This window comes from Leptonychotes weddellii, chromosome 3, assembly GCF_054177405.1.
Source record: "Leptonychotes weddellii isolate Sample4059 chromosome 3, ASM5417740v2, whole genome shotgun sequence".
NCBI lineage: Eukaryota > Metazoa > Chordata > Mammalia > Carnivora > Phocidae > Leptonychotes > Leptonychotes weddellii.
The window spans coordinates 147,880,132-147,894,442 of NC_138371.1; the positions used below are offsets into that span (position 1 = coordinate 147,880,132).

Below are 14,311 nucleotides of genomic sequence, written 5' to 3' on the forward strand. Positions count from 1 at the left end.
CGGGGCTCGATCCCAGGACCCTGGGACCATGACCTGAGCTGAAGGCAGACGCTCAACCTACTGAGGTGCCCCATATGCCCAAGTGTTTTTAAAAATAAAGGAAATCTCAAGATTGTTCTGTTAGAATAAGGTCAGCGCATTTATTCACTCCCCACCCCGGGAAGTTCTGTTAATTCTGACTTGCCTTTTGTTTCTCTGCCTCCCTCCTGTAGACCTTTTTTTTCCTGGCATTTTAATTTTTTTATTAAACATTTTTTGTCAGCTGCAGGGCACCACCTGTTTCTAAGCACTTGGCATTCATGTCTAATAAATTGTTCTATAAATACTTTGGAGCCTTTCTTTATAGTTCTTGTCAACCTTTCCCTACTACATTTTTCAATCTTCAGTGATTATATTTGCAATCATACCTCAAATAAGAGAAGAATATTCAGTCACGGTCTAAGAGAAGGCACAAAGTTTGTAAAGGATGGTAAGTGCAATCATGTCTATTTTGGAAAATGGATGTGACATACCACAGCATATTCTCTTCGCCCTATCTTTATCCAAGTGTCGCTTTTCCTTTAGTGCTTGTACCTCAACTATAACAACACCCTCACACCAATGCAACATTTTAGTTCAACAAATATTTCAGTGCCCAGCGTGTGGTATGCACTGAACATCACAGACAAATGAAACATGGCCAGTGCCCTGGGAGGACAGGGTCCCACATGGAAGGAAGTCAGAGTTCAGTTACTATATTACAAGGAAGTTAGTGCTTCGTAATAGAGGTATTATCATGCGATCAAAACTTTTAAGTTGTTCTTAAAATGCACATATGGAGTAAAGTATATGAATCATGTACACATGGAAAATTAGAACCTAAGTGACTAATGGAGGAAAATGTTGCTTAGAAGACTCTGGTTGTGGCTATCTTGGGCCACTGAAGATTAGCCTATTCTGGAATTATGTCCTCTCTCTCTGAACATCCCAAAGTGTTTGGATTCTCTTTCAAATTCCAACTTATTTCTGCCCCTTCCACAGGCCTGGCTTAGTCCACCTCACCTGGGGGCTCTTTGAGATATTTATGCATATACCTAATCTAGTCTCCAACCTCTTCACCTGTCCCAAGACCTCTTCCCCTGGCTGTTCCCACCAGAGAGCTTCTCCAGTTCCTACAGACTATAATGCCCCATTCTCATCTCTAAATATTCATTCAGTGGCTGGAATTAACTTTAGAATTGGCACCAGAATCAATCACTACTCAGAGAAGACGAGAGCACCCCCCGCTCCCACCCCAAACAGTAACGGACATTAGCCCAGAGAAGACATTGGCCTTAAGAGATGGCAAACTCGGGGATATGAAACCAGACAAAAAATAAAGATGAAAGAGATAGAAAAAGAACCAAAACCTATCAACCCAGGGCAGAAACAAGATCTTAAATAGAATAGCAAAGTTTGGGAGTATTTTCAGGGGATTCTCCAAGGTCAACAGGTTGATTACTTCCTTTTCTCCTGATTTGCAGTTTGCATTGGAGTTTTGTTTGGTTTTGTTTTGCATGCCTCCAATAGTTTCTTCCCACATCTTGATCACACAAAAGGAAAACTATAGTTTTCTCATCATCCAAATGCCGCATTTAGGCACTTCAACGCACACTGAAAGCACCAAGAATTCTGTCTGGAAAATTGAGTGGGGAGAAAAAGGTAAGGGTTCTGGTTCATCTGGGTTCAATCAATCCCAATCTTCCAGTGGGTACTTGAAAGAAGGAGGCTTTTAAGGCTCAAAATACTTGAATAAATTCTTGCAACTTCAAAGGAGTATCAATGGGAGCCTTCTCAGAGCATCTTTTCTAGCTTCTCTGTGATGTCCCAGTCGAAGCTCTGAGGTAGAACCTAGTGTCTCCAGGCTCCCGATTTCAGCCCAACCCAGGGAACACACAATCTGAGTTCTTTCTGTGGATGAAGCTAATCTTTCCTGTTTGGTTTGGACTTTTGTCTGGCTACCTCATGTCTTTTTTGAAACTATAACATCTTTGGGCAAAGAATTTCCACATGTTTTCTAAGCAAGGGCTTAAGCTTAGGTCTTATCTGAGGGCAAGATCTCTGGGCCTGCTTCTCACACAAGATGTCGTGTTTTGTTTGAAACATCATCTGGTCTCTCCTTTAGTATTATTCATCATGATAATATTTCCTGTGTAAACTTGTACCATGAAAATACTACCTCATGAATATTAAATAATGAAGGTGGAAAGACAAAACTATCCAGCATTTCCTCAGAAAACCTTAACATCTTGAATAATTTCAACATATTTAACTTGAGAATACTTATATGAGTCCTATGCATTTCAGACAAAATATAGACTGGCGTGGGCCTAAAAGATTCTTGTGAATTATTTAGAATGTAATGAATTTCCTCATAGAGACAATGATATAAATGATGCTTAAATGATGGTACCAGTCCTCATTAGCACATCTGATTCCATTTGACACTAATTGCACCACCCACTGTAGCAAACCTCCACGCATACCAGAGAATCCCAGAACATATCACACACTCCGCCATACCTCCTCCTCACACCCAGCCTTCCTTGGCCTACCTCCAGGAATGCACAAAAAGGGAGAATAAAACTAATGTTTGTCTAGCAACTACTAAGGGCTGAGATGGGGCAACATATTAAATCTTACTTAATTTCCTATCAACAAGACATTTGAAAAGCCAGCCTGATAGGAGCTATAATTGTATAATCATATGTTAATGTTGCACAATTTCTAGTTGCAGACCTACAGCATTCCTTTCTGCACCAGGGAACCATGCTTGGTGATAGATGTAAAGAGGAATAAAATGCTGTTTCTATTCTCAGTGGAGTTTATAGAAGAATGGGCAAAGCAAACACCTAAACAGATAATGCCCTTACCACGATATTGTTTTCATCCTGCATCTTCATTAGCAGCGTGGATCTAATATTACTGACCCAGAGGGGGCGCCTGGGTGGCTCAGTCAGTTAAGCGTCTGCCTTCGACTCAAGTCATGATCCTGCGGTCCTGGGATTGAGCCCCATGTTGGGCTCACTGCTCAGCGGGAAGCCTGCTTCTCCCTCTCCCTCTGACTGCCGCTCCCCCTGCTTGTGCTCTCTCTCTCTCTGTGTCAAATAAAAAAAAAAAAAAATACTGACCAAGAGGTTGGGAGTCAGAACTAGCTGTGCAAAATAGTTTTGGTAAGTATTAGCCCCAGCACTTTAACGCATCATGAAACCTAACTTCCACCATGGCCGTGAGGTTTCATGGGAGACCGCACAGAAACCATGACTTGCCATGTCCTGCGTGACATAAGAACTGTAAACAATGCTGGCACTCCTCCCTCCCTTCCTTGATATTTCATATTACATGTAGAATTTTAAAACCATTTTTAAAAAGATGAAATTCCAGATTTCTGAACCACAGAGGAAACTGTCCAAACTAGGAGCATAATTGCTACTGTGTTGGGCCGTCTACACAGTCAGTGGATCTTTCCGGTATCTTACTTCTTCCTCTGTAAACCGTTCTCCCTGTCCAAAGAGCAGTGAGAATGTGGGTCATCTCTACAGGATGGGTCTCTCATGATCACTTAACGCTGACCCCAGCTTGCTTCACTATGGAATCCTGCATACACTTGCAAAGCCTGCGTTGCTACAAAAGGACATACTTCAAAGCTGGTGCAGTGTCAATATTTGGAAATAAACGTCTATTATCTCCCTTTATCTTCTTGTTCAGTAAGTGTCCCTTTGTTCAGAGTGACCTGGCAAAGTGTGACTAACGGGAACTTGCAGCCAATTTTTAAAAATCCATTCAGAAGTCTCCGTTGAAGGAGGGGAAAACTGAGAGCCTAAGAACATTTGGGAAAATGCCAGGGGCTTGTTCAGAACTTGCTTATTAAACCTCAGACCTAGTTAGCAATGAGTTCTTCTCTTTTAGGTGCATAAGGAATGATCTCTAAGGTGCCTGCCAGCTCTAAATTTCTATGATTTAAAGTGAGCAGGGTTTCCTTAAGAGAGCAATCTTTTTAATGATATGAGCAGTGGATCTGAACCCTTAAGCTCTTCTTCAGAAATTCATTTCAAGGGACTGATTTCTGCTTTCAGAATTCATCAAAGCCCAAGCCTGTACTTACTCCATGGAGGCGAGCTTCTTTAGGGGAATGTGCCTTTATGTGATGTGCACCACCAAAGCAGCATGCATTTTTAACCTCCGTGCACAATATCGGTGGAAGTCCACAGAAATATTTCCAGCTGATGAAACATCCTCTCTCCTCTTCGCTCCAGCCTGGGAGCAAGGAATGAAATACAGTGTTCTATGCATTTTAGTTCGCAATTAAAATTCTTATTTGTCCTTGGTCTAAATTCTTAATCCAGGCTCATCTTAAATTCTTTCCAACACAGACTCCCGAGCTGCTGGGGACAACTGAATACACGCAAAAATTTCCATTCGTGTCTGGACAGTCTTCTCCAACAGGCCCCTTTAAGAGGAAGAAACTAAGCTAAGAGGGACTAATAAGAGCTCACATGACCCCCCCCCATTCATCTAAAGTCTTACACAAATTCATTTAATCTTCATAATTACCCTATAAGGAAGAACAATTAATGTCACCATATTATAGCTGGAGAATAATAATAAGTTTCCCCAAGTTACACAGACACTGAGTGATAGAGACAGGTTACAAATCCTGGAACAAAGCATTGTGTTACAAGGGCTCCATGTGAGGGCTTTCCTTGGATTGATCCTCAGAGATTCTGAATCATTTGTGGTGGGGTGGGTTACTGGATACTTGGAACAGCAAAGTGTCTTTTTGCTAAATCCTTCTGTAGCTAAAGCCAGACTTTTCAATCTTATATGTAACAGACTGTTAACTCTAGTCTCTTCAAGGAGTGAAATCAGAGGAGAGAGAAGGTGGCCTCATTTTCAAGGTGGCCTCTGTCTCTTAACTACAGACATAGAAATAGCCGTTGGTGTCATGCTTTGGACTTGGCAGTGGGGGTGGAGATAACAGATAATGAAGAAAGGTTCTTACCACTGCCTATCCAGGAAAGTCAAGAGCAGCAGAGTCAGTGGTGTGAGCAGCCAAGGGCAGATTCTCAGCAGACAGAGCACAGGTCCAGGGAAGAAACTCGGGGAGTTATCAGGTAGGAAGTAAAGGTCAAGGAAATCAGGCAGACAGGTCTGACACCAAAGAGCTGGAGTTCAGTTCCGATGCCTGGGCTTCAGGGACAAGAGAAGAGTTCATACCTGACAAGATTGGCACAGACCAGGGAAAATTTGGTCATGGAGGAGGTGGGATCCTAGGCAGGACGCCCAGTTGTAAAGACAGTGTGGAGAAGTGACCCTGAGGAGCAGTCCCTGAAAGACCAGTTCACTAGGCCAAGGTTCTGAGAAGAACAGAAACCAAGCTGGCCTGACTATGAGCCTCTTCCTGAGCTTGCTAAATATCCATGGTCTTGGCCATGTCCTTGCCATGTGCTTAGAAACAAAGATGATCTGACTCCTGGAACTGAAATTCCGCAGGGCAGTGTGCCAACAGATCTGAAACATATAGTGTCACTTTAGCAGGTGTGACACTGTGAATTTTTATAGTATTTCTGGCTATGCAACTTCGGTTACATAGACTGAAAATAAATAATCAAATCAGAATGCCATTGCAATTGAGCAACACAATGAGGCCACTCCATCCCCACTGCAAAATTTCTTATGTAACACGAATTCTCCATCTAGGTCTAACTTCCTGATTTTTAGCAAAAACCAAAGAGCAATAGTAAAAGTGAAAAATAAGTAGAAAGAAGTATCCACAGAGCAGCATGGATGTGAAACATAAGGGATGTGTATCATATAAAACCCAAAATAGGAAACAGAGGACATGGCCCCATTATGTTCATATAATGATTAAGTTATCCTTAAATTTTTCAGTCAACACAAGAGAGGAAACTTTTGAGAATGAAAAATGGCTCTTCATACTGCCACTAAGAAATATGTGGGTACCATACTCTACACCTTAAACTTACACAGTTCTATATGCTGATTATTTCTCGATAAAACTGGAAAAAAAAGAAATATGTGCCTAGACAAGAAATCTATTGTATTGGCAAAACATTTTCAACAGCTTAATTCAGATGCAGTCTTTGAAAACACTATCATTCTTTCACTCTGACCCATTTGCTTAGAAGTGATGATGATAGATCACACACATACAGTTACTGTTCACAAAACCTCAGATTCATGGAGCTCCTTGGAGCAGAAACTCTAGTGGTGCCTAACACATAGTAGATATTCAATGGATATTTATTGAATTGAAAGGATGGTATACAATGATCTCAATATTGCCTATCACTGGGGTGGCAAGGGTAGAAATTTCAGAAGGAATTTAGATGATCCACCAGAATGCATTCCTGATGAAGGCTTTTTAGTCACTAGCTGGAGTAAAATAGGGGTCTTGTTGGTTACATTTACTAGGATGATATGTGCTACAGACATCTACAGTCTTTTAAATATTAGAATTACATCATACCACACATGGGAATATATGGACTCATTTCCTTTTTAATCTCTTTAATGGCATATTTCCTAAAACCCATTTTTATCATAATTTATTATTTTATCTATGCTAGATCAGCGTAACTCCTCCTGAGGTTTTTTTCTATCCCTTTAGTTTTCTATCTTGACAAACTAAACTTCAAAACCGTCTTTAACCAACCTGGAGACGTTCTGTTTTAATTTCTTATTTCGAAAAAGAGTTCAATAGATTCACAGCACTTCGTGTATGCTAGCATGTTCTCAGCCTCTTTGACATTTCTGTCGTCCCTTCAAAGGTATTCTTACCTATTTTGCTCATATTAAGGATTTGTTTTCATCTAATTTATCTAAGACAACTTTCATTTTGTTTAAATTTTTGCTGAGCACTTAGTTATGTGGCTGTGCTAAGATGCTCAACCTTGGAAACTTTGAAGCTACACAGCCAAAAAGACACGAATCACTCCTTTTTGCCTAATAATCTTGAATTAGTTGGCAGGCAAACTTGAAGTGGATGCTTTGGCAAGTAGCTCAAGTTGTTCGACAGAGACAGAGAAGAGGAGCTATCTGAGGTAGTCTGCCCAAGGCTCTCCATTTGCCCCACGCTCCACTCCAGACAGGGTTTCCTCTCTATAGGAGGCCTGAAGACACTCAGACCTCTTTTAAGGATGTCACCATGTGCATTAGTTTCCTATGACTGCTGTCACAAAGTACCACACATTTGGTGGCCTAAATAGCACCTACTTATTCTCACAATTCCAGAGACCAAAAGTCCAAAATGGTTTCATTAACCTGAAACCAAGGTATAGGCAGGACCACACTCTAGAGAAGAGTCCATTCCTTTGCATCTCCCAGTTTCTAGAGCTGTATTCCTTGTATTGTAGCTTTGGCCCCATCTTTCATCTTCAAAACCAGCATCATAGAATCTTGCTCCAGTGGTCATTGCCTTCTTTGTCTGGATCAAACGTCCCTTTGCCTCCCTTCTGTAAGAAGACTCATGATTGCATTTAAAGGCCCCCTAGATAATCCAGAATAACTCTGTCTTAAGATCCTTAATTTAATCACATCTGAAAAATCTTCTTTATCATATAAGATAATGTTCACAATTCCAGGGATTAGGATCTGGATATCTTCTGGAGCCATTATTCAATCTATCATAGTCTGTTATCCTCCTTTCCATATTTTAACTTGTTTTACTAAAACAAGTTATTTGTATATGTTTTTAAACCTTTGTACCTCAATAAGAGAACTTTCTGTTATCCTTATTTATTCTATTTTTCATTCACTTACTCTTTCCACTTAAGTTTGAGTACCTACTTTTTGCCAGACAAAGCAATAATCAGAGCAGACAGATATGGCACAGATGTTGAAGTGATTAAACAGGAAATTTAAGATAACTATGACTAATATATGAAAAGCTCTAATGGAATGAGTAAGCAACATGTGCAAATAAATGGGTAAAGTGAGTGGAAAGACAGAAAATATATTAAATAATCAAAAGAAAATACTACAAATCAAAAACACTAGCAGAAATGAAGAATGTCTTTGATGGGCTCATTAGTAAGCTGGAACACAGTAAAGAAAGAATCAGTGAGCTTTCATATAGGTCAATAGAAATTTCCCAAAGTGAAATCAAAGAAAAATAAGTATTTTAAAAAATAGAGCAGAACATCCAAGAACTGTGAAACAATATGAAAAATATAAGTACACTTAATTGGAATACCAGAAGGAAATGAGAAAAAAAACGAAGCAGAAGAAATATTTTAAGTACTATTTATCAGGTAATTTCCAAAATTAGTGACAGACACCAAACCACACATTCAGGAAGCTCAGAGAACACCAAGCAGAATTTAAAAAAATCATCTTAAGCGTACATATATCCTTCAAACTGCAGAACACTAAACACAAGAAAAAAAAATCCTGAAAGAAGCCAGAGGGAAGAAAACACCTGACCTCTAGAGGAGCAAACGTAAGAGTTATAGTGCACGTCTTGCTAGAAACCATGCAAGCAAGAAGAGAATGGAGTGAAATCGGTGAAACATGGAAAAAGAACCCCCAACCTAGAATTCTATACATAGCAAAATTATCTTTAAAAAGTGAAAGAGAAATAAAGACCTTCTAAGAGTTTTTTTCAGACAAATAAAAACATGGAATTTTCCACCAGCAGAACTGTAGGCAGAAAGAAAAGGATATGGTCAGAAACTTGAGTCTACCTTAAGAAAGGAAGAGGGTCAGAGAAGGAATAAATGAAAGCATGAAGGTCGGTTCTGTGTGTCCACTTGGCGGCACTCTGGTCTTCAGTTAGTCAATCAAGCACTAATCTAGGTGTTGCTATGATAGTATCTTGTAGATGTGATTAAAGTCCATAATCAGTTGACTTTAAGTAAATGCGATTATCCTAGATAATCTGAATAGGCTGATTCAATCAGTTCAGAGTTCTGAAGAGCAGAGCCTGTTTTCCCAAAGAAGAAACCTCACATGTGGACAGTGGCTTCAGCTTTAGGAGACCAGAAATTCCAGCCTGTCTTTCAAGACAGCCTGCCCTGTGGATTTTGGACTTGCCCAGCCAGTATAAAATACATATATGTATTTTGTATGTATATAAAAAATATATGTATATTTAATATGTATGTATATATATGTCCATATATATCATTGGAATTTTAATTTGAACGTGTTTGTGAGTGAAACTGATTATTTTTTCATGTGTTTAATTCTTGGTTTACAAGGGGAGCTTTTCTTTGAAAATTGGTTCTTTGTGAAAGGAAGGGGAAAAAAGGGAAGAAGAGAAGGAAGACAGGGATAAGGAACACTGAAACAGAGAGTGGATTTCTCATTTTAACAGGTTTAATTCATTTTATTTATATTTATTCCTAAGTTTGCTTTAAAACTTTTAGTCTAGGGACTCCTGGGTGGCTCAGTTGGTTAAGGGTCTGCCTTCAGCTCAGGTCATGATCCCGGGTTCCTGGGATCAAGCCCCAAGTCAGACTCCTTGCTCAGTGGGGAGTCTGCTTCTCCCTCTCCCTCTCCCTCTCCCTCAGTCCCTCCCCTAGCTCATGCATGTGTGCACGCTCTCTCTCCCTCAAAAAAATAAATAAAATCTTTAAAAAAATTTTTTAATCTAGTTTTTTAAAATTCTACTTTTAATCTTTGTAGTTTTAATTATTATTAATATTTTAACAGTTTTCAATCACTTCATTTTTTAAATTACCATTCTTAACCTTTTATTCCCCCCATGGAACTCCATTTCAATTTCCTCTTCTTTTATACAAACTTAATCTATTGACTGTGTTTCCAAGGAAGCATGTTCTGACTGCAATGGGAAAAGCCAGCAAACATGAAAGGTGGGGAAATTATCCTGCTGCCTGTATTATCTGCTGCTGCATAATAATCATCCCAAAATGCAGTGGGTTAAACACAATAGTCATTGCTTATCTCTCATGATTTCTGAGGGTCAGGAATTAACACAAGGCACCCCAGGGCAGCTTGCCTCTACTGCAATATGTCTGGGGCTTCAGCTGGAAAATTTAAAGGCTGGCACCTGGAGTCATCTGAAGGCTTGCTCATTCGCAAGTCTGACATTTGATTCCAGCTGTCAGCTGAGACCTGAGCTAGGGCATTTGGCTGGGACACATACACATGGCCTCACCATGTGGCCTGGGCTTCTGCACAACAAGGTGGCTGAGTTCTAAAAGTGAGCAAGCTGAGAGAGAGAGAGAAAGACAGCAAGGTAGAATCATACTCCCTAATTATAACCTAGACTTGAAAGTCATGCAGCATCACTTCTGCCACATTCTGTTGGTCAAGGCAGATGCAAACACACATCTAATTTTAATGGAGAGAGAATACTGTCAATGTCATATTCTCTGAAGAGCATATCAAATGGGATATATATTGGTGAACCCATATTTAGGAAATATAATTTGCTAGAGTGCCAGATGCATCGGAAACAACCCTTCAAGTTCTTCCTAAATGAAACCTCATGCCTTCCAAGTTTGGCTATAAAAATAAATAAATAAATGCAGGAACAAATGAATGAATGACTTCCCCTGGTTAACTTGGGATGATTTGGCGTAATATAGTTCTCTGCCCTCCATTTGGTTCATTGAAGATTATCAACCACTCACACATTCTACAAATATTTGAGAGTGCCTGTCACATCTCAGTCACCGCGCTAGGGTCTGGAGAAATAATGACAACATTACAGAATCTCTGTCCTTAATGAGCTACAGTTTTGTGGGCAATACAGAGAGTAAACCAGAAATTATAACTCAAATATGTTTTGTATGAGAACAATGTTAAATAGTCTTCTATGGAAGTATCTGGGAGAGACTCATAACCTAGCCCTAGGAACTGGGAATAATTTCCCAAGGGAAGTGACATCTAACCTAGAAATAATGAATAAGTAGGAGTTAGCCAGGAAATATGTATCCATGATGCAGGAAGGAGTGGGGGCAGAATTATTCAAAACAGAAGGAAGAGCACATTCACAGTTCCAGAGGCAAGAGAAAGTATGGCTTGATCATAATCAAGCAAATTAGTTTATTATGGCTGAAATGTTTGTTTTGAAAACAGTCATGGAAATAGTTGAGACTAAATTATTAAGAGCTAGAGCGAGAAAGGTATTGTAGGGCCACCTGGGTGGCTCAGTCAGTTAAGCATCTGCCTTCGGCTCGGGTCGTGATCCCAGGGTCCTGGGATCAAGTCCCGTATTGGGTTCCTTGCTCAGGGGCTGCTTCTCCCCCTGCCTATTGTTCCCCCTGCTTGTGAGAGCACTCTCTCTCTCTCTCTCTCCCTGACAAATAAATAAATTTAAAAAAAAAAGGTATTATAAGTCTTGTTAAGGAATTTGGATGTACCCCATCAATCAGATCTTTTAATCCCAACCTGTTCTACCCAGGGCTTCAGATATTCTAGGCAAAGCAGCTGGGGCTATGTTCTCCAGTACAAAGACTCCTTCAGAATCTACTCTACCCTCTACTCTACCCACAGAGGGCAGGAAGAGACCAAAGAAGGAGGCAAACCATCCCAGATTGGTAGGCAGCAGTTTTAACAAGCAAAGGAACTTACAAGGCCTGTCTTTGGCAGCCATAAGACAGGTAGACCTCTCGATCAGCCAATCAGAATCTTAAAAGTATATAATGGCCTTAAAAGTATACTTATAAAAGTATATAAAGCCACATATGCCATCCAGATGGTCGAAACAACACATTGCTCTCTCAAGGCTGTGTCCTTGAAAATCCCTCCCACTTTGGAAGAGGTGGACAGAGCCTACACTCTAAGGATGGGGGAGGGGATGAGGAGACTCTGATTGCTTGGATCCAGCTCAGGGTCAACCAGCAGTCACATTTACTTGATGACCTCCCCAACATTTATCAAAAATACAGGAGATAACAACTGTTGGCAAGGATGTGGAGAAAAGGCAACCCTAAAATACAGTTGGTGGGAATGTAAATTGGTACAACCATTATGGAAAACAGTACGGAGTTTCCACAAAACATTAGAAACAGAACTACCATATCATCCAGCAATCCCACTTCTGGGTATATACCTGAAGGAAATGAAATCAGGATCTCAAAGAGATATCTGTACCGCCGTGTTCATTGCAGCGCTATTCACAATGACCAAGATATGGAAACAACCTAAGTGTCCATCAACAGACAGAGGAATGGATAAAGAAAATGTATTTGCAAAAACATGGATGGACCTTGAGGGCATTATGCTAAGTAAAACAAGTCAGACACAGAAAGACAAAAAGACAAATACTCTATGGTCACACTTAACATGAGGAATCTAAAAAAAAAAGCCAACCTCATAGAAACAGAGTAGAGTGGTAGTTGCCAGCAGATGGGGAATGGAAGAAATGGGGAGATGTTGGTCAAAAGGAACCAACTTCTAATTATAAGAAAAATGAGTTCTGGGAATCTAATATTCAGCATGGTGACTCTAGTTAACAATACTATATTATAGACTCAAAAGTTGCTAAAAGAGGAGGTCTTAAACGTTTTTACCAGACACAAAACATATTGTAATTATATGAGGTGATGAATGATCTAACCATCACATTGTGCACCTTAAATGTACATAATGTTATGTGTCAATTATATTTCAATAAAGCTGAAAAAAAATCTACTTTAAAAAATCCCCTATATGGGGGCACCTGGTGGCTTAGTCAGTTAAGCGACCAACTCTTGATTTTGGGCTCCGGTCATGATCTCAGGGTCAGGAGATCGAGCCCTAAGTCGGGGAGTCTGCTGGGGATTCTCTCTTTCCCTCTGCCCCTCCCCCCACCCCCGCTCATGCTCTCTCTTAAAAAAAAAATTCCCTATGCAGTCCTGGTGTGCAGTAGGAACTCAATGAATGTGGGAGGATTTCTAGATGAGAAGCAGCAGGTCGTACCAGAAAGAGTACTGAGTTCTACCATTAACTTACGTAAGTCACTTTTCTTCTGAGTCTCATTTTTATCAAAGGAGAAGATTGGTCCTTTAATCGGAAACCCTAGTGTTAAATAATTTGCTGCTAGCCCTGTAACTTTAAATCCAGCACACTCATATTGTTTTTTCTCAGAAGGAACATATTGCTTTGGAAGAGCCCAATCAGAGAGCTATAGAAAGAGAGAAATATTCTACTTATTCAACATATCAGTTTATATAAAAATAGAAGAGACTCAGAAAACACTAAAGCATAATAATATTTTAAATGCCTAAGTGAAAATAGTATGTATATGTTAAAACCCTGAAAGCAAAGAATTAACTTCCTCTGATATCTGGCAGCCCCAGAAAAGGGGCTATTGCAGGGTGATAGATTATGTATTTGCTTGTTTGGAAAGCCATTTATATTCTATTCAGTGCTGGAAGATTTAGAACATCATGAAAATGTTGCAGCTCTTAAGGAAGAAGAAAAGAAAAGAAATAATAAAGTTAATCCTTGGATTAAATGAAAAAAAATTAAAGGAAGAAGAAACAAATCTCAGAATATAATGAAAACAGATATCTCCCAAGAGGAAAGGGGAGTATATCATGCAGGTAAATGCAAGCTTAATAGGAAGAAAGATAAATTTATAGTAGATTTCCACATTACTAAAATACACAACTAAACAAACACCAGAGCTTCGCTCTATAGATTTGAATACATAATTGTTTTACGGTCCTGCTAAACAAATTCAAACCTATAATTGTTTAAGTTCCTATTGTAAGCGAAGTTTTGCAAACTCTCAAATACATGTGGAAAAAAAAATGCTACACTCAGCTGTGGCTTGAAAACAATCAAAAGAGATTCAATAGCATTTCTCAAGTTATAAGAAAAATATTCAAGTATGGTTTATTCTAATTTAGACCAGCATCCAATTAAACCAAAATCTTGCACAGTTCTTCATTCGAGCATTAAAACTTACTTTTATTAAAAACCTCAAAAAGCATTCTTTTTGCATTTTCAATATTCCCAGTGAGATGCATTATCTGTACTGAATTTATCATTCAATGTAGCAGTAGCAGGTGGTCCCAGAGGCTTAATGAGGATTTGATTATAAGCACAGGGGGGGAAACTGCAAGGAAAATGCCTTCATTCTGGACACTTACCTTTCTAATTTGTCTCAATATGCTACCTTTTAGCTAAAGTTTCATCTTTATCCCTGACAGAGATCAGGCTGAAATAGTGGGGCTTATCAACATCGACCGGAGAGAACGGTGTTAGAATCTTACTTTGGCCCTGTTTTCCCAGACCATATCCTCTGCAAATGGAGAAGTTAGGGAGCTTCTGTCCAGAGGCGACTCTACAGATAAACAGGCAGGCGACATCCAAA

At 39.6% G+C, this 14,311-nt stretch overlaps 1 long non-coding RNA gene across 1 annotated transcript in view; it reads right to left on the minus strand.

The window, feature by feature from the left end:
* Nucleotides 1-14,311, minus strand: part of LOC115941059 (uncharacterized) — a 116,172-nt gene that overhangs the window by 84,722 nt on the left and 17,139 nt on the right. The window contains exons 2-3 of the long non-coding RNA XR_014143821.1: nucleotides 4,124-4,468; nucleotides 2,892-3,116 (exon numbers count right to left, since the gene is read on the minus strand). This is a non-coding gene — a long non-coding RNA (uncharacterized LOC115941059). The remainder of the gene's footprint in view (nucleotides 1-2,891; nucleotides 3,117-4,123; nucleotides 4,469-14,311) is intronic.